General features: G+C 43.7%; 1 pseudogene; it reads left to right on the top strand.

Annotated features, from left to right (window-relative positions):
• Positions 1 to 70: 70 nt before the first annotated feature.
• Positions 71 to 24196, top strand: LOC127331409 (acyl transferase 5-like; annotated as a pseudogene).
• The last annotated feature ends 1974 nt before the right edge of the window (positions 24197 to 26170 follow it).

The raw sequence follows: 26170 nt of genomic DNA, 5'->3' as shown, positions 1-26170 counted from the left end.
ATAGTTTTATAAGCATGATCCCTAGCTACTACAAATGTCAGTTTATAATCATAGTCCGTAGCTAATACGAATGGCGGAGTATGACGGTAATCATAAGGGAGTTCAACAAAGGAGGGGGGGGGGGGGGCATCATAGGGGTGCCTCATCGCATTTGCTCACTCGAGCCTCTCATTCTTCCAGGCTTCATTGTCGCCTTGCTCGACGCCATGGCTGGTCTCAACTTCATCAGACGCAACAATTTCTGCAAAGTAGTCATATGAGCCTCGTAAATGTGGAATGGTTTCTGGCCAAGGGCCAAACATGTTCTTCATTGTCGCCTTGCTCGACACCATGGCCGATCTCAACTTTATCAGGCACAACAATTTTCGGGAAGTATTCATCTTTGAGCCAAGCTAAGAGCTAGTTGTGAATAATGCAGCAAGCAATTACCAGCTTGACTTGAACCTCGTAAGTGTGGAAGGGTTTATGATGAAGGACCTTAAACCTTTCCTTCAAAGGAGTAAAGTCTCCTCAATGGTGAATCTAAGGCTTGAGTGTCTCAGATTAAACAACTCTTTGGCATTATGGAGCCTGTTCCTTGCACTAAACTTGTTGAGATGGTGCCCTGTTTCCCGAAGAGGGCTATTATTTCAAGCTGTCATGCATATCTAGCACCCCTAGGTAGAACTTACCGACATGGATCTTCAACCCATCAGGCCCAGGCAGGCTGTCATCTAGTGAAAGATCGAGATGTCGCCTAGAGGGGGGGTGAATAGGCAATTAAAAACTCTTACGGATTTGTCTTGTAATAATGCGGAATTAAACTATCGTTTAGTTTACAAGCACAAACCCTAAATATGCTAAGCTCAACTAAGTGTAGCAATAACAACTAGAGCTAAGCAAGATAGGCACAAGATATATGTGGCACAAGTGATAGCAAGATATATGTACTTCAAGCACGATGGCTATCACAAGGAAAGAGAGCTCGGGTATAGAAATAACCGAGGCACGCGGAGACGAGGATGTATTCCCGTGTTCCCTTCCTTTGCAAGAAGGTACGTCACGTTTGGAGGAGTGGAGGTCCCACGAAGGATTCCCCGCGCCACGAAGGCTCACCCTATTCTCCGAACCACACCCACGAAGGATAATGGCCCTTTCCTTATGGTTAGCTTTTCCTCCGCTCCGGAGATGGCAAGCTCCACAACCACTTCACAAGCTCCACGAAGGAGAAGCCCAGGCCCCTTCACAATCTTCCACGAAGAGATCACCGGGACACCAACCAAGCCAACTAGGAGGTCACCCTCCAAGAGTAACAAGCTCACGGTCTCTCTCTCGAACAAATCGTGGTGGAGAGCTCAACACTATGCAATGATGCAAAGCAAGAACACCGGAGGTGTTCAATTCCTTCACACTCTAATCCCACCAAAGCAACAAATGCTAGGATGATATTGGAGAGGAAGAACAAGGGGGAAAGTCAACCAAAGACTTCAAGATCTAGATCCCAAGAGTTTCCCTCACTTAGAGAAGAAATGGATCGGTGGAAGTGTAGATCTAGATCTCCTCTCTCGAATCCTCAAGAATGAGCAAGAAAGGTTGAAGGAATCCAAGGGGAGAGCAAGTTCTTCAAAATGCAACAATGGAGGAGAGAGAATGGGAAGAACGGCCAGTGACCTGTCCGGTCGGGCCGGCCTGCCAGCCGGGCGGGGCAGCTGGGCCGCGCGGAGGAAACAAGCCCAGGCGGGGCGAGCCGCTGAGCGGCAGTTAGGCGAGGGGCCCGCGGGCGTGTGGGCTGCGCGGGGCGAAGGCGGCCCAGCGTGGCAGCCGACGGGGCCGGGAGGAGCGCCGGGTGGGCCGGTCGACGGACCGGGCCTGCGGCCGGTCACGGGCCCAAGGCCACTGGATCCGGCCCGGAAGGCACCAGCGCCAGGTCCGGCGCAGACCGGGTGGGCCGGTGGCCGGTCCGGTCAGGCCGGTCGGTCGGCTGGCCCTTTCTTTTTCTTTTTCCTTTTATATTTTTCTCCTTTTCCTTTTTCTTTAATAACGAATGCTCCCGAACTCCGATTCGAGTGAAACCAATTTTGTTTGAAAGATAACGACGAATAGAACCCCAACAAAAACCGGAAATATGGAGACTCCTCACAGAACATTTTTAGATGATTTTAGAGAGGGATTCTCCCACCGTCAAGAAACGGTGAAGACGTCCAAACTCGAAAACGCAATAGAAGATGCATGCGGATTCCGTTTTCGATGAACTTGGGCTTGTTGTAAAGCTAGCAACAAGATCAAGAACCTCACACAGAGAAACACCAAGAAGCAATAAGGATATGCAAAGTATGCAAAGGATTGAGCTCCCTAAGACGATATGATCAAGTTACTCAACCGAAAGCCCCTCTTAATAGTGCGGCTATCTATCCTATAATCCGGTCTCCCAACATCCACCTTGAGACCGGTAAAAGGAAAACCTAGCAAGGCCATACCTTTGCCTTGCGCATCCCGCTTGATCTTGATGATAACTCTTCAAGCTTCACTCAAGCTGGAATGCCTCACTTGATCAATGTTGCTTCGTGAAGACTCACAAATGCTCCCCCATACACTATGATGGGAGAGCTCCATTGATGCACATCTTCACATGTCCATTATCACCAAATGGACGACAAGCTTCAAGCATGTGATCCACTTGAGATGCTCATCTTGAACTTGCCCAACTCAACCTTGTATCTTCTCATACTCACTTAAGATAGAGCATGGCTAATATTGAGTTCCATATAAGAACTCCATCTTCATTTCTTCTTCTTGATCATATCACATATGTATCTTTAAATCGATGATCTTGATGCCAATACACAAGGTGTATCTTTATCTTCATGGCATCCATACTTGAATCCAACACATGGAATACAAGAAGTACCTATGGAATATTCCTTCATATAAACTCAATGAAAACATTAGTCCATAGGGGTTGTCATTAATTACCAAAACCACACATAGGGGCAATGTACCCTTACATCTAGGATGCTTGCATCATGAGTAGAACCTTCCCAACGAGCTAGCACGTAGATGAACTTCAGGTCAAAATCCACAACTGCTAGCACATTCCAGCTGGTTTAGTGCTTCCTTCCTTTGAATGTTGAAGAACGTTCTTTGGGCACCCTTGGTGTCACACGAGTTTCACTGATAGCCCCAATACAATATTAAGAAGCGAAGAAGAGTTAGCCATGTTTCTGACCATAACACTTGTATGATGAAATGAATGTACATAATAAGTGCTCAACCTGAAATATGGCCACCATCTGTAGCTGTTCTCGAACTTGCGAGGCTTGTTCTTGGATGGAGGCTTGATCATTTCGCATCTTAGCTCTCCAACTGCAAACAACACCTGCTAGAAGTAGCGATAAATAATCTCCATTGATCACCGGAATGAGCTATGGATCACTCTTAACCTCTGGTTGCGACCCACAACATGAAGGAACATGGCTACTTTCTCTTCCATGGAGGTGTGGATGCTATGTTGAAGCAGTACTCTCTCCTTGGACGTTTTGACAAGTGCATAGAAATGAGCTTTTCTGATCTGATGCATCTGGCTAGTCTCTACATCGTTGCAGTTGTAGATGTAGTCCAGGTTTTCCATCCTTTTATGATCTCGTGGTAACACTGGACCGTAGGTGAGACGAGGAAACGCAACACTCCCGACTGCTCTCTTGTGCAGCAGCAGGATCCACGCCTAAATAACAATGATGAGTGCTACGACGTGATGCAGAAGCTGGGTGTGGTCGTCATAATCAAAATGATCTACGATTAGGAACATCCAAAGTAACCGTACAAACTTCTAGGTAAATGTATGTACCACTAGGCCAGCAGTAGACCAAAAGTGTCATTTACCTCCGCCTCTCTATCCGATGGAGAGGAGCTAGAGTCGAAGAATAAGGAGATCAACCTCTGTCTTCACTGGACAAGGTGATGAAGAGGACGCTCCTTTTCCAGGGGACAACGAGGGTATGGTGCGAGACTGCAAGGAATATACGGGAGTGATAGATCTACGTCACCGCTGCCGGTGTCGAAAGGGGGAAATGGGGATTTCAGGTGGGAGCTAATGGAGGTGGTAACCGAAAGCGGGGAAGTGACCCCCCTGCTTGGCCACACAACACCGCCGTAAATTCGCCTTCTCTGGCCATCTCGCGCAGAGCTCCCACACGCACGACTTTGTCGATTTTTGTCGCACTCATGCCTGGCCCTAGAGAAACTGCCGATTCAGGCGTTCCTCCCGGGCCTGTCCCGGAATGAGACTTCCGGAAATCCAAATAACCATTTTTTTGTTCCCAACGGGCATGTGAGGAACATGCTAAACTACCAAACATGTCCACACTACACATGATGTCTCGTGCCCCATGAGTATAGATGCAAATGAGGCAATATTAGAGTACCCTTTACACTCTTTGGTGCAAAAAAGTGAACTGAAATAATGACGTCAAATGTTAGTTAAATTTTTTAACCAAAGAGGTTAGAGTGTACGCTTATCTTGGCCACTTGCATCTCTACCCATGAGATAATCACCGTTCTCTAGAAACTCCACCGACACCCCACCCCCCTTGTCCATAAGTCGGTAGCCAAGCCTCTCTCGCCGCATTTCCTCTCTCTCTCTCTCTCTCTCTCTCTCTCTCTCTCTCTCTCTCTCTCTCTCTCTCTCTCTCTCTCTCTCTCTCTCTCTCTCTCTCTTCCCAGCGCTTCGCATCACCCTGCCGCTCGCCTTCAATCCGGTCGGTCGTGGGTCTTAATTAGGGCTCAAAATTTCGGAATTGACTCGGAGCATTCTAGACCGATCGGAATTCTGAACCCATTACGGGTTTCACAAATTTCGCCCAAAAGGCTATTCTTTCATGGACCTTTATTTTTTTTGACCATGAAACTGTGGGGAAAAAACCCCACAATGATTTATTAATAACTTTTTAAAGATATTTACAAAAAGCAAAACAAAAAGAAAGCAAACTAACTGTACAAAACTAGATAAAAAAACTAGGTCAATGTAGACTGCTTATCCAGGCAACAAGCTCATCCAGATGCTTCCTCTTAATCCTATGCACAAGCATGGATATATCATGAATAAAATCCCTTTTCCATCCATGAAAAGAAGGTCTTTGATATTGGAAAATCTTCTCATTTCTCTGTTTCCATATGTTCGAGCAGGCTAGAATGACCACCTCCATGAAAAAAGGTTTAGCAGAACCCACACGAGCCCTCAAAGGTGCTGACTGAATATCTTTCCCCTGCATCCAATCAATATGCAAATATGTCCAAACTCTCTGGATGAAATTACACTAAAAAAAGATGCATTCTATCTTCATAATCTCTAGTAAAGCACAACACACAATGAGTTTCCTCTATGACATTCCAGTGTCTACGCTTCAACATGTCTCTTGTATTCAGCCGATCACTAAGCAAAGGCCATGCAAATAACTTGTGTGTCATTATGCAGCTTGATTTCCAAATCCATCTATACACCCCAGTTACCTGAATATGTGCATGGATATGCTGATAATACTTTGAGGCAGCATAGGAGCTTCCCTAAGAATAAACCCATGAATCATTTCCAACAGATAAGGGATTACGCGTCATGTTGGTTGTAAGATCCTGTAATTTCTCATAGGCTTGAGCAGATAAAGGAAGATGAAAAAGCTGAGTAATATCATTAGCACCATAAACCTACAAGTAGTGAGCTTGTCATCAATAACATATGAAAAAAATGTGTACCTCTCATGCAAAGGAGTAGTAGGATTCTCAAACTTCCAGCAGTCCAACCAAAACATGAAAGTATTTCCCTTTCCTAGCAAAACAGTGCCTACCTGTCTATATTTATCAAGATGCCACCAAAATGAACCACATAAATTCTCAGCCTGTGGAACCGGATGATGATAGTAAGTTCTCCAAATAAGCTTGACCCATGGAGTATGAGTCTTATTATATAATTTTCTCCAAATATTTCAGCAAAAGTGCCTCCTTATGCTTCTGAAAGTGAACAATACCAACTCCACCCTTATGCCTGGGTTTGCACAACATATCCCATGCATCAACGGAGTGCTTAGGGGTATCAATATTGTCTTTCCATAGACATTGTCTAAGAATTCAATTCAAATGATTCAAAATGCCTAGAGGAATTTGAATTGAGCATAAGAAAAAACTAGACATGGAGGACAAAGCAGAATCCTCCAGTTGCAACATTACCCCCTGAGACAAGAAACTAGAGATGCTTGTAAGTTTTCTTTCCAATCCGGTGACAATGGGAGTCAAGTGTTGAATCTTTGGTCTAGCAGTTTCTAATGACAATCCTAGATAAGTGAAAGGAAGGGCTGCCATCTGGCAACCAAATTCAGTAGCAAGTTATGAAGGAGATATGCCCTAGAGGCAATAATAAAGTGGTTATTATTTATATCTTTATGTTTATGATAAATGTTTATATATCATGCTATAATTGTATTAACCGAAACATTAGTACATGTGTGATATGTAGACAACAAGAAGTCCCTAGTATGCCTCTTAAACTAGCTTGTTGATTAATGGATGATTAGTTTCATAATCATGAACATTGGATGTTATTAATAACAAGGTTATGTCATTATATGAATGATGTAATGGACACACCCAATTAAGCGTAGCATAAGATCTCGTCATTAAGTTATTTGCTATAAGCTTTCGATACATAGTTACCTAGTCCTTATGACCATGAGATCATGTAAATCACTTATACCGGAAAGGTACTTTGATTACACCAAACACCACTGCGTAAATGAGTGGCTATAAAGGTGGGATTAAGTATCCGGAAAGTATGAGTTGAGGCATATGGATCAACAGTGGGATTTGTCCATCCCGATGACGGATAGATATACTCTGGGCCCTCTCAGTGGAATGTCGTCTAATGTCTTGCAAGCATATGAATGAGTTCATAAGAGACCACATACCACGGTACGAGTAAAGAGTACTTGTCAGGAGACGAGGTTGAACAAGGTATAGAGTGATACCGAAGATCAAACCTCGGACAAGTAAAATATCGCGTGACAAAGGGAATTGGTATTGTATGTGAATGGTTCATTCGATCACTAAAGTCATCGTTGAATATGTGGGAGCCATTATGGATCTCCGTGATCCCGCTATTGGTTATTGGTCGGAGTGAGTACTCAACCATGTCCGCATAGTTCACGAACCGTAGGGTGACACACTTAAAGTTGGATGTTGAAATGGTAGTACTTGAATATGGAATGGAGTTCGAATATTTGTTCGGAGTCCCGGATGAGATCCCGGACATCACGAGGAGTTTCGGAATGGTCCGGAGAATAAGATTCATATATAGGATGTCATTTTATGTGAATTAAAATGTCGCGGAAGGTTCTATGGAAGGTTCTAGAAGGTTCTAGAAAAGTCCGGAAGAAACCACCAAGGAAGGTGGAGTCCACATGGGACTCCACCTCCATGGCCGGCCAACCCTAGTGGGGGAGGAGTCCCAAGTGGACTCCCCCTTAGGGGGCCGGCCACCCCCCCATATGGGAGGTGGAACTCCCACCTCTAGTGGGAGTCCTAGCTTGGCTAGGTTTCCCCTCCATATGGAAGGTTTTTGGTTCGGGTCTTATTCGAAGACTTGGAGACCAACTCTTGGGGATCCACCTATATAATGAGGGGCCAAGGGAGGGGGCCGACCACCCCAAGACCACAAGCTGGCCGCCCCCCTTGAAGTGGCCGGCCACCCCCTCCCAAACCCTAGCCGCCCCCCTCTCCTCCATAGCTCCCGCGTGCTTTAGCGAAGCTCCGCCGGAGTTCTCCACCACCACCGACACCACGCCGTCGTGCTGTCGGATTCAAGAGGAGCTACTACTTCCGCTGCCCGCTGGAACGGGAGGTGGACGTCGTCTTCATCAACAACCGAACGTGTGACCGAGTACGGAGGTGCTGCCCGTTCGTGGCGCCGGAACCGATCGTGATCAAGATCTTCTACGCGCTTTTGCAAGCGGCAAGTGAACGTCTACCGCAGCAACAAGAGCCTCCTCTTGTAGGCTTTGGAATCTCTTCAAGGGTGAGACTCGATAAACCCCTCGTTGCTACCGTCTTCTAGATTGCATCTTGGCTTGGATTGCGTGTTCGCGGTAGGAAAATTTTTGTTTTACATGCAACGTTATCCTACAGTGGTATCAGAGCCATGTCTATGCATAGATGGTTGCACAAGTAGAACACAATGGTTTTGTCGGCGTTGATGCTCTTGTTATCTTTAGTTTGAGTACTTTGCATCTTTGTGGCATAGTGGGATGAAGCGGCTCGGACTAACTTTACATGACCGCGTTCATGAGACTTGTTCCTCGTTCGACATGCAACTTGTATTGCATAAGAGGCTTTGCGGGTGTCTGTCTCTCCTACTATAGTGAAGATTCAATTTACTCTTCTATTGAAAACATTAGTATCAACGTTGTGGTTCATGTTCGTAGGTAGATTAGATCTCTCTCGAAAATCCTAAACCACGTAAAATATGCAAACCAAATTAGAGACGTCTAACTTGTTTTTGCAGGGTTTGGTGATGTGATATGGCCATAATGTGATGATGAATATGTATGAGATGATCATTATTGTATTGTGGCAACCGGCAGGAGCCTTATGGTTGTCTTTAAATTTCATGTTGAGTAGTATTTCAAAGTAGTTGTAATAGTTGCTACATGGAGGACAATCATGAAGACGGCGCCATTGACCTTGACGCTACGCCGACGATGATGGAGATCATGCCCGAAGATGATGGAGATCATGTCCGTGCTTTGGAGATGAAGATCAAAGGCGCAAAGACAAAAGGGCCATATCATATCACATATGAACTGCATGTGATGTTAATCCTTTTATGCATCTTATTTTGCTTAGATCGCGACGGTAGCATTATAAGATGATCCCTCACTAAAATCTCAAGATAATAAAGTGTTCATCCTTAGTAGCACCGTTGCCAAGACTTGTCGTTTCGAAGCATCTCGTGATGATCGGGTGTGATAGAATCAACAAGTGCATACAACGGGTGCAAGACAGTTTTGCACATGCGGATACTAAGGTGGCCTTGACGAGCCTAGCATGTGCAGACATGGTCTCGGAACACGTGATACCGAAAGGTAGAGCATGAATCATATGGTTGATATGATGAACACTTTGAATGTTCGCCATTGAAATCACACCTTGTCTCGTGATGATCGGACATAGGTGCGGTGGATTTGGTTCGTGTGATCACTAAGACAATGCGAGGGATATTGTTTTGAGTGGGAGTTCACCTAGATTTTTTAATTATGTTGAATTAAAATTTGAACTCAATTTGTCATAAACTTAGTCTAAACTTTTGCAAATATATGTTGTAGAGATGGCGTCCCCAATCAATTTTAATCAGTTCCTAGAGAAAGAGAAACTTAAGAGAAACGGTAGCAACTTCACCGACTGGTTCCGTCATGTGAGGATCTTCCTCTCTGGCGGAAATCTGCAATATGTGCTTGATGCACCGCTAGGTGACCCTCCTGCAGAAACTGAAACCGATGAAGTAAAAGCTGTTTACGAGACTCGGAAAATTCGGTACTCTCAAGTTCGGTGTGCCATCCTGTGCAGTCTGGAATCCGATCTTCAAAAACGTTTTGAGCACCACGATCCTCATGAGTTGATGAAAGAGCTGAAAGCTATTTTTGAGACTCATTCGGCCGTGGAATGCTATGAAGCATCGAAACAATTCTTCAGCTGCATGATGGAAGAAGGCAGCTCCGTTAGTGAGCACATGCTCGCCATGACCGGACATGCGAAGAAACTCAGTGACTTGGGAATAGTGATTCCTACCAGACTGGGGATTAATCGTGTCCTTCAATCACTGCCACCAAGTTACAAGAACTTTGTGATGAACTACAATATGCAGAACATGAACAAGGAGTTACCTGAACTCTTTGGCATGCTAAAAGCTGCTGAGATTGAGATCAAGAAAGAGCACCAAGTGTTGATGGTCAACAAGACCACCAGTTTCAAGAAACAGGGCAAGTCTAAGGGAAAATTCAAGAAGGGTGGCAAGAAAGCTGCCACCTCTCCTATGAAACCTAAGAACGTCCCTAAGCCTGATGCTGAGTGCTATTACTGCAAGGAGAAGGGAGACTGGAAGCGTAATTGCTCCAAGTATCTGGCTGATCTGAAGAGCGGCCTTGTCAAGAAGAAGAAAGAAGGTATATCTGATATACATGTTATAGATGTTTATCTCACTGGTTCTCGTTCTAGTACCTGGGTATTTGATACTGGTTCGGTTGCTCATATCTGTAACTCGAAACAGGAACTAAAGAATAAACGAAGACTACTGAAAGATGAAGTGACGATGCGCGTTGGAAATGGATCCAAAGTCGATGTGATCGCTGTCGGCACACTTCCTCTACATCTACCTTCGGGATTAGTTTTAAGCCTAAATAATTGTTATTTTGTACCCGCGTTGAGCATGAACATTATATCTGGATCTTGTTTAATGCAAGACGGTTATTCATTCAAGTCTGAGAATGATGGTTGTTCTATTTTTATGAATAATATCTTTTATGGTCGAGCACCACAAAAGAATAGCTTATTTCTGTTAGATCTCGATAGTAGTGATACGCATATACATAACATTGATGCTAAGCGAATTAAATTAAATGATAATTCTACTTATATGTGGCACTGTCGTCTTGGTCATATTGGAGTGAAACGCATGAAGAAACTCCATACTGATGGATTACTTGAATCACTTGACTTTGAGTCACTTGATAGATGCGAAGCATGTCTAATGGGAAAAATGACAAAGACTCCATTTTCTGGTATGATGGAGCGAGCTACTGACTTATTGGAAATCATACATACCGATGTATGTGGACCAATGAGCGTAGCATCGCGTGGTGGTTATCGTTATGTTCTAACCTTCACAGATGATCTGAGTAGATATGGGTATATCTATTTCATGAAACATAAATCCGAAACTTTCGAGAAGTTTAAGGAATTCCAAAGTGAAGTAGAAAATCAACGTAACAAGAAGATCAAATTTCTACGATCTGATCGTGGAGGTGAATATCTGAGTTATGAGTTTGGCATGCATTTAAAGAAATGCGGAATACTTTCACAATTGACACCGCCGGGAACACCTCAACGAAACGGTGTGTCCGAACGTCGTAATCGAACTCTCTTAGATATGGTTCGTTCTATGATGTCTCTTACTGATTTGCCGTTATCATTTTGGAGTTATGCATTAGAGACAGCCGCATTCACTTTAAATAGAGCACCATCAAAATCCGTAGAAACGACACCGTATGAATTATGGTTTAATAAGAAACCTAAGCTATCGTTCCTGAAAGTTTGGGGTTGCGAAGCCTATGTAAAGAAGTTACAACCGGACAAGCTAGAACCCAAAGCGGAGAAATGCGTCTTCATAGGATACCCTAAGGAAACTATAGGGTATACTTTCTATCACAAATCCGAAGGCAAAATCTTTGTTGCTAAGAACGGAACTTTTCTTGAGAAAGAATTTCTCACTAAAGAAGTGACTGGAAGAAAAGTAGAACTCGATGAGATTGATGAATCTATACTCGTTGATCAGAGTAGCGCAGTACCGGAAGTTGTACCAGTACCGCCTACACCGGCAACAGAGGAAGCTAATGATAATGATCATGAAACTTCGAACGAGGAAACTACTGAACCTCGCAGATCGACAAGGGAACGTACCACTCCTGATTGGTATGATCCTTGTCTAAATGTCATGATTGTGGATAACAATGATGAGGACCTCGACGTATGAAGAAGCGATGATGAGCCTAGATTCCAACAAATGGCAAGAAGCCATGAAATCCGAAATGGGATCCATGTATGATAACAAAGTATGGACTTTGGTAGACTTACCTGATAGCCGAAAGGCTGTCGAGAATAAATGGATCTTCAAGAGAAAAACAGATGCAGATGGTAATATTACGGTCTATAAAGCTCGACTTGTCGCAAAGGGTTTCCGACAAATTCAAGGAGTTGACTACGATGAGACTTTCTCACCTGTAGCGAAGCTAAAATCTGTGAGGATTTTGTTAGCAATAGCTGCATTTTTCGATTATGAGATTTGGCAGATGGATGTCAAAACGGCGTTCCTTAATGGAGACATTGAGGAAGAGTTGTATATGGTACAACCCAAAGGTTTTGTCGATCCTAAAAATGCTGATAAAGTATGCAAACTTCAGCGTTCAATCTATAGACTGAAGCAAGCATCAAGAAGTTGGAACCGACGCTTTGATAAGGTGATCAAAGACTTCGGGTTTATACAGTGTCATGGAGAGGCCTGTATTTACAAGAAAGTGAGTGGGAGCTCTGTAGCATTCCTGATATTATATGTAGATGACATATTATTGATCGGGAATGATATAGAACTATTAAGCAAAGTTGTTAAAGGTTATTTGAATAATAGTTTTTCAATGAAAGACCTTGGTGAAGCATCGTATATATTAGGCATCAAGATTTATAGAGATAGATCAAGACGCCTAATAGGGCTATCACAGAGTACATATCTGGACAAGATTCTAAAGAAGTTTAGAATGGACGAAAGTAAGAAAGGGTTCTTACCTATGTTACCAGGCAAAGTCTTGAGTAAGACTCAAGGACCGGCTACGGCAGAAGAAAGAGAAAGGATGAATAAAATCCCCTATGCCTCGGCAGTAGGATCTATCATGTATGCCATGCTATGTACTAGACCAGATATAGCACATGCTGTTAGTTTGACTAGCAGATATCAAAGTGATCCAGGAATGGAACACTGGACAGCGGTCAAGAATATCCTGAAGTACTTGAAAAGAACTAAGGATATGTTTCTTTGTTATGGAGGTGACCAAGAGCTCGTTGTAAGTGGTTACACCGATGCAAGGTTGAACACTGATCCTGATGACTCTAAGTCACAGTCTGGTACGTGTTTATATTGAATGGTGCTGCAGTAAGCTGGGCAAGCTCGAAGCGATTGCACGGTGGCGAAGTCTTCAACAGAATCAGAGTACATAGCGGCTTCAGAGGCTTCATCAGAAGCGGTATGGATGAAGAGGTTCATTGTAGAGCTCGGTGTGGTTCCTAGTGCATTGGACCCATTAATCATTTACTGTGATAACATGGGTGCCATCGCCAATGCACAAGAGCCAAGGTCACACAAGAGGCTGAAGCATATCAAGCTGCGTTACCACTCGATTCGCGAGTACATCGAAGATGGAGAAGTAAATATTTGCAAAGTACACACTGATCTGAATGTAGCAGATCCGTTGACTAAAGCTCTCCCTAGGGCAAAGCATGACCAACACCAGAATGCCATGGGTGTTAGGTATATTACAATGTAATCTAGATTATTGACTCTAGTGCAAGTGGGAGACTGAAGGAGATATGCCCTAGAGGCAATAATAAAGTGGTTATTATTTATATCTTTATGTTTATGATAAATGTTTATATATCATGCTATAATTGTATTAACCGAAACATTAGTACATGTGTGATATGTAGACAACAAGAAGTCCCTAGTATGCCTCTTAAACTAGCTTGTTGATTAATGGATGATTAGTTTCATAATCATGAACATTGGATGTTATTAATAACAAGGTTATGTTATTATATGAATGATGTAATGGACACACCCAATTAAGCGTAGCATAAGATCTCGTCATTAAGTTATTTGCTATAAGCTTTCGATACATAGTTACCTAGTCCTTATGACCATGAGATCATGTAAATCACTTATACCGGAAAGGTACTTTGATTACACCAAACACCACTGCGTAAATGGGTGGCTATAAAGGTGGGATTAAGTATCCGGAAAGTATGAGTTGAGGCATATGGATCAACAGTGGGATTTGTCCATCCCGATGACGGATAGATATACTCTGGGCCCTCTCGGTGGAATGTCGTCTAATGTCTTGCAAGCATATGAATGAGTTCATAAGAGACCACATACCACGGTACGAGTAAAGAGTACTTGTCAGGAGACGAGGTTGAACAAGGTATAGAGTGATACCGAAGATCAAACCTCGGACAAGTAAAATATCGCGTGACAAAGGGAATTGGTATTGTATGTGAATGGTTCATTCGATCACTAAAGTCATCGTTGAATATGTGGGAGCCATTATGGATCTCCAGATCCCGCTATTGGTTATTGGTCGGAGTGAGTACTCAACCATGTCCGCATAGTTCACGAACCGTAGGGTGACACACTTAAAGTTGGATGTTGAAATGGTAGTACTTGAATATGGAATGGAGTTCGAATATTTGTTCGGAGTCCCGGATGAGATCCCGGACATCACGAGGAGTTTCAAAATGGTCCGGAGAATAAGATTCATATATAGGATGTCATTTTATGTGAATTAAAATGTCGCGGAAGGTTCTATGGAAGGTTCTAGAAGGTTCTAGAAAAGTCCGGAAGAAACCACCAAGGAAGGTGGAGTCCACATGGGACTCCACCTCCATGGCCGGCCAACCCTAGTGGGGGAGGAGTCCCAAGTGGACTCCCCCTTAGGGGGCCGGCCACCCCCCCATATGGGAGGTGGAACTCCCACCTCTAGTGGGAGTCCTAGCTTGGCTAGGTTTCCCCTCCATATGGAAGGTTTTTGGTTCGGGTCTTATTCGAAGACTTGGAGACCAACTCTTGGGGATCCACCTATATAATGAGGGGCCAAGGGAGGGGGCCGACCACCCCAAGACCACAAGCTGGCCGCCCCCCTTGAAGTGGCCGGCCACCCCCTCCCAAACCCTAGCCGCCCCCCTCTCCTCCATAGCTCCCGCGTGCTTTAGCGAAGCTCCGCCGGAGTTCTCCACCGCCACCGACACTACGCCGTCGTGCTATCGGATTCAAGAGGAGCTACTACTTCCGCTGCCCGCTGGAACGGGAGGTGGACGTCGTCTTCATCAACAACCGAACGTGTGACCGAGTACGGAGGTGCTACCCGTTCGTGGCGCCGGAACCGATCGTGATCAAGATCTTCTACGCGCTTTTGCAAGCGGCAAGTGAACGTCTACCGCAGCAACAAGAGCCTCCTCTTGTAGGCTTTGGAATCTCTTCAAGGGTGAGACTCGATAAACCCCTCGTTGCTACCGTCTTCTAGATTGCATCTTGGCTTGGATTGCGTGTTCGCGGTAGGAAATTTTTTGTTTTACATGCAACGTTATCCTACAAGTTATTGTTCTAAATCTCCCTGCACATTTATTGGAACCATACTGGACTTGTGGTAATTAACTTTTAGGCCAGTATAAATAGACAATTTATGCAAAATCTCCTTCAAAGCTATCACTTGATCTATTTTAGCTGGAAGAATGAGGAGAGTATCATCTGCATACTGTACCACAGGAAAATCAGGATCTCCTACATCAATGGGTAGAGTAATCTTTCCTTCTCTGAGTGCATCACTTACCACCAATTGCAAGATTGGTGATAAAGGGTCCCCCCTGCCTAACACCTCTCTTGCAACTAAACTGCTTTCTTGGAACTCCATTCAACAAATTTTTGGAAGTTCCAAAAGAAATGATATCCTTGACCCATTTCACAATTCTGTCATCAAAACCCATATGTCCATGAATTGGACAATAGCTTCATGCTCAATAGTATCAAATGCTTTAGCAAAATCAGGCTTCAAAATCACAAGAGGCTTCTTGGAGGCATGACACCGAAAAAGATATTCAAATGTCCATGCCACACAATCCTATATGGTTCTGCTTTTTATAAACCCATATTGGTTCTTACGCACACAAGAAAGAATCCTCTGCTAAAATCTATTTTCCACTAGCTTTGTCAAAAACTTTAGACAAACATTAGTTAAGGAGATTGGCCTGTAATAATTCACACTTTCAGGGCTCTGCACTTTAGGAACCAGAGTAATGTATGACTCATTAATATTCTGCAATTGTAAGGTACCCTCATGAAAATCATTTATGAGCTTGAGAAAATATTGCTTTATTATGGGCCAACATTTCTTAAGAAAAAGACCAGTGAAGCCATCTGGGCCTGGAGATTTATCAGGTGGCATTTGCTTAAGCACTAATTCAATTTCCTCTTGCAGAAAAGGTTGAGAGATTTCCTCCAAACCCTGCACCCTAGTCACCAGATAAGACAGATTAAACTGCATATTAATTCCCTCAGAATGCCCCATCCTTTCTCTATAGCTGGACCAAAGCAAACCTACCATTTCAGCATGATCATTTACTAGCCTACCATCTTCTGCCTTGATCATAGAAATTGTATTTCTTCTATTTATCTGAGTAGCCATTGCATGAAATTTTTGGTATTATCTTCACCCACTTTTATCCACCTAGCAGTGCATCTTTTCCTCCAATAATTACATTCAATTTGCAGCTGCTTTTCCAAGTGCAATTTAACAATCTTTCTAAAATTAAATTATGTAACAAAAAGAGGACTCTGCTCCTCCAAATTGTCCAGAATCAAAATGGCTTTGTTACAATTTTGGATGCATAGCTTTAACTGAGAAAATTCATGTGCCAATGCTTGAGTGCATATCTGAGAGCTTTAAATTTGCCAGCAATTATAGCAGAACTATATGTTTTGGAAGAATTAACTGTCCAAGCTTGCTTTATACAGTCATAAACCCTGGCTACTCCACCAAGAAATTCTCAAATCTTTAAATTGAGGCCTTGGAAATAAAAGTATCAATATTTACTACACAAGGCACATTATTAGCTGTATTTGCAAATGGCATGACAGTAGTATTTGGATATACCGAAATCCATAGAAAACAAAAATTTCCTACCGTTGCAACAACAAAACACCAAGACCAAATCTAGTAGGTGCTAGTAACGGATAAAACCGTGGTTGAGATGAACTCACCCTCGAAGACACAAAGCGTTAACGAGAACGATTTTCATGATTGATGTAGTTGATCACTTACCGATCTCAAGATCGCGAGGAAGACGAGCGCTACGATGGCCAGCGCTTCCGTACTTGGTCACACGTACGTCTTGATGATGACCTCCGTCCCTCGTTCGAGCGGGGCAGCGGAAGAAGAGGATCCACCGGGAAACTCCAACATCACTCCGACGTGGTGGTGTTGGTGGAGAAACAATTTCAGCAAGGCTTCGCCTAAGCCATTGCTTGTGGGGTGGATTAGTAGGAAGAGGGGGAGTGATCTGCCAAAGGAGCAAGGGAATGAGCAACCTTGAAGGGGTCTCCACCACCTCCTTATATAGAGAGCGGGGGTGGGGAGGGGGGCAACACTCAAGGGGTGGCCGACGCCCCTTGGAGGTGCCCCCACCTCTTCCCTCTTGATGGTAGTGGCCTCTCCACTCACATGTAATGAAGATCCACTTTCTCCCATTTAATCTCCACTCAAAATTCCAAAAGAATTTCAATTAAAACACTTTTAATCCATTTGGTTTAATGCACTTCAACTACATAGTAATGAGTACTCCATTCAATGACCACTTCATTAATGACGAATACACATTAACAATTTCTCCTCTTGCAAGTAATTATGATATACCGAAACTATTCCGGCACCTCAAAATGATTCGTGCGTTGTCCACCCTCTTCTCCGGTGTTCCGTATCCACTTAAAACATCGACGAGACTTAAGTGTACTACCCTACGATTCGTGAATAATGTGGACATGATCGAGGCACGTCTCCGATCAATGATCATCAGCGGGGTCTGGAGATCCGTAATGACTCCCACTCATTCAGCGATGAAACTTGTGATTGTATGAACCATAAACGTTGTAACTAATTCCTTTTATCTTGCGATAGTCTAATTGTTCGGGATCTGATCATCGGTATCAACTATACCTAGTTCAATCCCGTTACCGACAAGTACTCTTTACTCGTTCCATGATATGACATTCATGTGACCTAGTCACATGCTTGCAAGCGGTGTTAATGTGATATCACCGACAAGACCCAAAGTATATCTCTCCATCATCAGGATGGATAAATCTCACTCTTGATCCATGAGCCTCAGCTAACACTTTCATAGTACCCAAATCAACCTTTATAGCCACCCTGTTACGGGCGACGTTTGATCTCACCAAAGTACTCCTCCTGTGTTAGTAATTGACATGATCTCATGATCTAAGGAATAAAGATATTTCGTATGTGTTTGATATAGCAATGAAAACTTAATGAATTGACCGTATGCTATACCTACTTGGGTGTGTGTTCATCACATCATTCTTCTAATGACGTGACACTGTTATTAATAACATCCAATGTTCATGATCAGAAAACCTTGATCATCGGTTTAATCAACGAGCTAGTTAAAAGAGACGCTTTACTAGGAACCCTTGCTTGTTTATTAAACACACATGTATTAATATTTTCGGTTAATACAATTCTAGGATAATAAATAAACATCTATTATAAACATGGAATAAGATAATGACCACTTTATTATTGTCTCTCAGACATATTCCCTTCATATATACCCCTTTCTTCCCCAATCACTTACTACCTTCTCACACGAAAAAACATCTTCAGCTTCTCTCCTCAATTGTTGAGCACCACCAAAGCTTAGAGGTCTCTTGATTCCTCCACCCAAATTCAGACCTCTTTGAGGAAACAAAAGGGGACATCCAGATCTACACTTTCACCAAGCCAAATCGAGATTCCCCCTCGAGTTCACCAAGTTGCTTGTTACTCTTGGGTTCTTTGGAAACCATAGACGTGCTAAGGTTGCCCAGAAGCTTCCGGGTTATGGATTTACTTTGGGAAAAGTTTACGAGGGTTTGGAGGTCACCTTAAAGGCCTACCACAAGTGAGAGAGCTATTCCTTTGTGGGATAGACTTCAAGTGAGCGGCCGTCCCGTCCAATCGAGAGGCACGCGGTGTCGTTGTGGCATATATATTTTCTGAACAAACAAATATATGGTTAAAACATCTGCTGAAATCATTTTCACTGACACGCAGGGCCTTGGTGCGCCATGGCCCAACCCAAAATTTGGGATTTTTTCTACCCCTAACTTGAATTTTATTGGCTAGATATATTACTCATTTGACTATTTTCTTATCACAATTGAGGAGCACTAATTTTTTTAGAGGTATGCTCACACTCTAATCGTTTCCTGCTCCCGCCACTACCAACACACCCATAGCCCGCCTCCCTCCATTGATTCAATGGAAGTTTGAACACGAAAGAGGCCCTGAGCTGCCTCCCCAAAGCAGCCACCCTTTGTTGGTTGCTGAACACAGTTTTGGAGGCGTCGGTGGAAATGGATCTTGTATCTGCTCTCCTATATGAAAATATAGGATTTAGTAGGGCATGTCCAGTGACAGTGTCAAACTAGTGCTAGCTATCTACATCCCGTGCGAACATCGCAAGGGTAATCAAGTAGCTGTTTACCTATTCACTATTGGCACTCAGCTGACATGTATACGTGCAGCCTGCGATCGATTGTAGCGTATGTGCGTTGTTGGAAGGTCTGTTAGGCTAGTGCGACCAATGATATGGACCAGAGACAGAATAGAGATACACCACCTCGGAGTTCAGAAAAAAAGTTGGTGACATCTGCTCGAGGATATTTTTCCTCTTGGTAGAACACCGGTCTGAGCAATTGTGTGTCAAATTCTACTCCCACGTCACTGATCTGTTTCGTTCATGTCTCACATTGACCTGAACATGAAAAGATGCCAAGTGATTGTTGTCTAATCTGCCTTATGCCAAACCAGTTGATATAAATGTGCACTTAGACTAGTGCTGGTAATTCGTTTTAATTTCATGAACTCGTGCTCAAATTTATAATTATTTCAGATTAGCAAAGCTGTAACACAGACTGGCGTAGAAATGTGTCTGACGAATATACTGGTCTGAGATTAATTGATTAGCAATACAGTGTTGATTCCTGAAGCATCATGTAAAGCATGGTTTGTCTCTAACTTATATAACAAAGCTCTGAAATTTGATTTTGACACGAAACTAAGAATGAAGCCCTGCAACAAGCGAATACCCACGGAATCGCAACAAAAGGCAGACATATCGAAGTGGTTGAAGTGTAACACATATGAAGAACCAGGTGGAACTGTACCACATCGCATCGTCGGTAGCAGTAGAAGATAGAAAGCAGGATCTAGACGGCACCAAGCCACCACGTATGTCCAACAACTGAAGCAGTGAAGCACTAGCACGTCACGATGGTTTAGGTAGGCTACTACTGCCTTCCTACTACTTGTCTCTTCATTGACTCAAAATCCATGCAACCACTTCATCTACCACAAATCTACAATGATGGAGGTCTTGTTTCCAGGCTTGGTGTTTCTAACCACAAATCTATACCACTTTATCCTCTTTGAAACGGATTACCATAAGTTTTTTACACTGCATGATTCCTATCCTTTGCAGCCACATTTGTTAATATATGCATGCTGCACGGTTCTAACAATGCAGTAGTTTTATACTATCTTTTTGTTCTAAACTTGTAGGAGTACATGTATTTCTTTTTGAGCTGTGACCGAATTCACGTGGAGAGAGGATTTGTTGCGGGCGTTGATATACACCGCACACCCTACAACCAGACAGCTACCGCACACCCCACAACGAAATGGGCTTGGCCCATTTAGGGATAATGGACGAACCCCTTCCAGTAGAGTGTTAGAGCATCCCCACTCGTCCCGTCTCCCCGACGAGGCCCCCGAGCGACGATTTTCCCATCCGGACGGCGTAATTCGGCCCAGTCGCCCTCCGGTTTCTCGATTTCGTCCGGATTCGGGCCTAAATCCATCCGGCGAACCCACGCCAACCCTAGTCCCCCGGGGTTCTATCGGGGAGTCCAGACGAGTGAAAAGCGGGGAATGGCCCGATCTGTCAGCGACTTGACACACGAACCCCATCGCCACCTTGCTCAAAATCTCCCCCACCCCTCGTATCTCTCTCGCCGCCGGCACCACCCCGCCGACTTGTTGCCCAGATTCCGCCGGCCCTCCTTCCCCACCTGCCTATATTTCGCCGTCTTTCGACGACGGCCTATCTGGCTGCTCCTCCGCCGGCCTGTTTTCCGACGACAGCCTACTCCTCGTCGTTCGCGGCTCGGCTTGCGTCGACCACGCCCGTCAGGTGTTCGTCCATTTGCCTTGCCGGTCATGGACTCGGACGAAGAGGAGGAGCAGATGTTCGTCGAGCTTATGCGAGAAGAGATGGCAGCCGCCTTCCAAGACGAGGAGCACATGATGATCCTCGGTTGCTTATCAAGCATGTACGCCGGGGTGGCAACTGGTCGACGTGGTGGGTCGGCACCAGGTCACCGGAAGTGCAAGCCGAGACAGCGAATGGAGGGCTACTGCATGTCGTACGCCGACTACTTCGCCGACAATCCATTGCACGGTGAGACTGTTTTCAGGCGTCGTTTCAGGATGAGCAGAAAGCTATTTCTGCAAATTGTGTATGCCATCCGAGACTTTGACCCCTACTTCAGATGCAAGATGGATTGCACTGGCTTGATTGGATTTTCGTCACTGCAGAAGTGCACAGTGGCTATGAGGATGCTGGCATATGGAGCTCCCGGTGATGGTGCAGATGACTATCTTTGGATGGCGGAGTCCACCACCCTTGATTGTTTCTACCGGTTCTGCAGGACCGTCATAGCAGTGTTCGGGGACTTTTACTTGAGATCACCCACTGTCGAAGACACTCAGAGGATCCTTGCAACAAATGAAGCTAGGGGTTTTCCAGGGATGCTTGGAAGCATTGACTGCATGCATTGGCAATGGAAGAACTGTCCGTTTGCGTGGCAGGGAATGTACAAGGGTCACAAAAAAGGCTGCACTGTGATACTTGAAGCAGTGGCTACCCATGATCTCTGGATTTGGCACTCTTTCTTTGGTATGTCTGGATCCAACAATGACATCAACGTCCTAAACTGCTCCCTGATCTTTTCCAAGCTTGTTGAGGGTCATGCTCCCCCGGTGAACTATGTGATCAATGGTCGGCACTACAACAAAGGATACTACCTTGCATACGGTATCTATCCAAAGTGAGCAACATTTGTGAAGACAATCTCGAAACCTAGAACCCCCAAACTTTGCGAGTTTGTCAAGAAACAAGAAGCTTGCCGAAAAGACGTCGAGCGTGCATTTGGTGTCCTCCAGCAGAGATTTGCTGTCGTCCGGTTCCCCGCTATGACTTGGTCCAAAGATCAGATGTGGGAGGTGATGAAATGTTGTGTGTGCTTACACAACATGATTATTGAAAATGAGCGAAAACATCTGGTTCCTTTGGCTGAGTAAGAAGCACCATATGAGAGAGAGGGTCCTCATGTACAGCCTAGTCACCAGGTGCCGACATCTTGGGCCACCTTCATTGCTATGCGCCAGGAGATTCGAGACTCGACAATGCATCAACAACTCCAAGATGATCTGGTGGAGCACATATGGACGCTCCGAGGCACGCCAACGCCGACGCCGACGCCAACTAGTCTGTCTTAATTTATTTCAAAACTTGTGAAATTGTGTGCTTCATTTGTTTCAGCACTTGTTAAATATTGTACTGATTTTCGCCGATTTTGTTTCAGCAATTTTCTGACTCTTGTTCGCCGAACTTGTTACATTTTATGTCAAATTTGTTTGAAATATGTCAAATGGGCGAGGTTGGGGGTTTCCTGCCAGGGGGACAACTGGAACTTCGGCGCTCCCCAGGCCAAATTTTCGTCCAATCCGAACGAAAATTTCGCCGGATTTGGGCATGGGGAGCGCCAACGAGTGGAGATGCTCTTACATTCGCCTTTTTTATGAACTTTCTCAAAACTTGAAATCATACAATTTTTAAATTTCAAGAAATTCTTGAATCTAAATGTTTTGAACAATTTTCAAATTTCAACAAATTTTGAAATCTTAGCTTTTTCAAAATTTGAACAATTTTCAAATCTGAACATTTTTCGAATTTCAACAATTTTTGAATCTGAATATTTTCAAAACTGAACATTTTGAATTTGAACGATTTTATATTTGAACAACTTTTAGATTTATATTTTTGAAATTTGAATTTTTTTCAAATTTAAACGTTTTTCTTGAATATTTTTTCTATTTGAACATTTTCTAATTTGACAGGTTTTCAAAAAAATCAAATTTGAACATTTTCTAAAATTATTTTTGAACAGAAAAAATAAAACGAGAAAATAGAAAAAAGAAACAGAAGCACATAAAAAGAAAACAGAAAAAATAGAAAAGAAAACGAAAAAGGAAAGAAGTAGGAAAAAATCGCCTAACCGGGCCAGCCCATATCGCGCAGGGTGTGCGGCGTGCGGTAGGTTTCCGACCTAGGCGGCATATAGGATTCGCCATTTGTTGCGGCCTTGGTATCGGTCCACACTCTTGCACATAGGCTGGGTGCAACACAATTCATCAACGCAATATCCGACTTAGCCCGACGCTTGGACATACCTATGGTGGCTTCTGTATATGGGCTCCAGCCATAATACCGAGCCCACCCAAGTTACCTCCTGGGCCACCATCATTCCAATCCTTCTGCTTTTAACATTTCACCACAGATGTGAGCTCGGACAATATCGCTCACGTCAAGGCTGAGTACTTCCCCCGTTCTCAAATAAGTGTATAGTTTGAACCAAAAGATGTATATTTACAGTATCAATGCAGTTAATTAATGGAATTAGCTCCTCGTAATCACTCTCCAACTCCATCATCCAATCCTCATTTCTGTTCTCCACCTCAACCACCAATCACCATTCATCTCATTCCATTAATAAAATGAAGACTCATAAAAGATAAAACAAAACTAAATTGTCTACTATTTTTTAGATGTATACTTATTCACGGACGGAGGGAGTAGTTCACAGCGATGGGCCAGCACTGCTCAACTTTGGATGTCGCCATTGCAAAGGTTTGGCAGGCTTGAACTCGGGCCATCAAGTGCAGTCCGGAAGCACAAGATCTTCTCTCCTTCTTCGCCAATACCTGGCACCTTCTCACACATGCAGGGCTCCCTCTCTAGTCTGTAGTTTGCCAAGTGGGCGGCAGGAGATGTGAAGGTCTATCCATACCAACTGACGATCGAGCACAATGTGCTATCCGTGTCGGATTGGACAAGTCTCGGGTTATTCGAGGTAGACTACGGGTGGGGTGTGCTCAGCCATATCATACCGTTCACTTATACAGACTACATGGCGGTCGCCTTGCTTGGTGCTCCACCTACACAGACAAAGGGAACCTGGATTATGACGCAGTGTGTGGAGGAGAAGCACCTCGAGGAGTTTCAGGATGGGATGAAGGGTTTATTTTAGATGTGTACTGCTCTTGTCATGTCTATGTTATGCGCGTGTGGTGAGTTGGAGTGAATCTGAGGCAGGATTTGGAAAATACTTACTAGGATTGCAGTATTCGGAAAAGTAATGAATAATACCGCTGCGTCTACAAGTCTGGAATATTTTCAGATGAATGATTATGTGGTTTGCATATTCCTTGGTATGCAAGTAGTTGAATGCTCCCCCATTCTGCATGAAGGACCCATTTTAGAGTTCAGATGGGAAGCAAAAGACTACCCAAAAGTGATAACTGAGATAATTAGAATTCTACTACGAGTACAAGCTATATGAAATGGTCCCCTTTCCGCTAGCCTGCCATCATCGCCTTGCCAAAAACACCAAATCTTCTACAACTCCAACCATGAATATGACAAATCTCCTCACTGTGGAAACTCCTTTCTCTCAATCTTCAGTAGGAACCAGATTTTGAGGAATCTCTGCCACCAACATCACCCACATAAGAGGCGGTAAGGAATTTGTGTCTTGAACAAATCTTGTTGCTTAAACCTTAGCAAAACAAAAAAATAGACAAGCAGACAGAAACATGAGTTGCCTCCCAAGGAATTCGTTTTTCAAAGAATCAACTACTATTTACAATCATGCATAATTGAGATTTTCAGAGTACTATATGAAATGCAAGCAACACTTGCTTACAAAAAGCTCTGTCGCAGAAAGCTATTCTTGAGAAATAAAAAAAATGGAACATTGGAAGTATGATCTAGTTCACTGTTTCAAGAGAAAATTACAAAAAACCACCACATATCATGCAGTTGTTTCAAAAAGCCACATCTTTACGATTTTTTTTTTCTTCAAAAAACCACCACTCTAGAGTTAACACGTTACAAATAGCATAGATTCCACTCTGATGCTGGTTTAATCGTCAAACTGACATGTGGGTCCTGCTGTCAGGCTGATGTGGCAGTCAATAATGATCAAGGGAGAAGATGGTTCTCCTTCTGGGTTTTTGTGTAAATTTTAGTGGGATCCACTTGCAATAATATCCTCTTCTCTCTCAAATAAAAAAGGATGGCCACGGCCCCGTGCTCCAGCTTTTTTTTCGATAAAGGATGCTTTATTACTTTAAGAAGCAATTACATCCAGCCTCTGCATAACCAGGATGCACACAGCTGTTTTGTTGTCTCAAGTCCAAAAGGATAAATAACAAAAACTAGGCGAGATACATATCGGAACGATGAATCATATAACGCCTAAGGTGTAGGTGGGGCATCTATCCGTAGATTATGCTGCCACCCATGTAGGAAAAAAGTATCCCTCGTCGTAGCCTCCAATCGTGTACAGACCTCCGTAAATAGGTCTCGGTTCTCCACTCTCTGAAGAGGTAACCATGAACGGAGAATACATGTACATCTGTAGATGACCTGCAACAAAGAGCAATTTTTGTCATTAAAGATCTTGTCATTTCTACATAGCCAAAGCGCCCAGATAACTGCTAGCGCCCCCACCCTAAGAAGCATCTTAAGCCTTGAATCCATACCATGAAGCCAATTGCCAAAGACATTGGCGACACTAGTCGGAGGATACAGGGTAGACGCTACTTGGATGACTGACCATATAGATCTCGCGAACTGGCACTGGAAGAATAAGTGTTTGATTGTTTCGTCCTGATGACAAAAAACACACCGTGTACTTCCATGTCAATTCCGCTTAACAAGATTGTTTTGGTGAGAATAACCCCACGACGAAGATACCATCTAAATATTTTAATTTTTAATGGTATCTTCATCTTCCAAATCTTCTTATTGCTATCAACTGGTAAATCAGAAAGAAGGATCGCATTGTAGAAAGATTTTACGGAAAAAGTACCATCTACATGAAGGCTCCATCTAAATTCGTCTGGTTCAGGCGATAAATGAATATCTCCGAGCCGTTGAATTAGTGTATTCCATGCCACAAGTCTTTGTCCAAGTAAAACCCGTCTGAACGTCACATTTG

Source organism: Lolium perenne, chromosome 1, assembly GCF_019359855.2.
Source record: "Lolium perenne isolate Kyuss_39 chromosome 1, Kyuss_2.0, whole genome shotgun sequence".
NCBI classification, from domain to species: Eukaryota; Viridiplantae; Streptophyta; class Magnoliopsida; order Poales; family Poaceae; genus Lolium; species Lolium perenne.
Note: the sequence above shows the minus strand (reverse complement) of the source record. Positions and strands in the feature narration are given on the sequence as shown.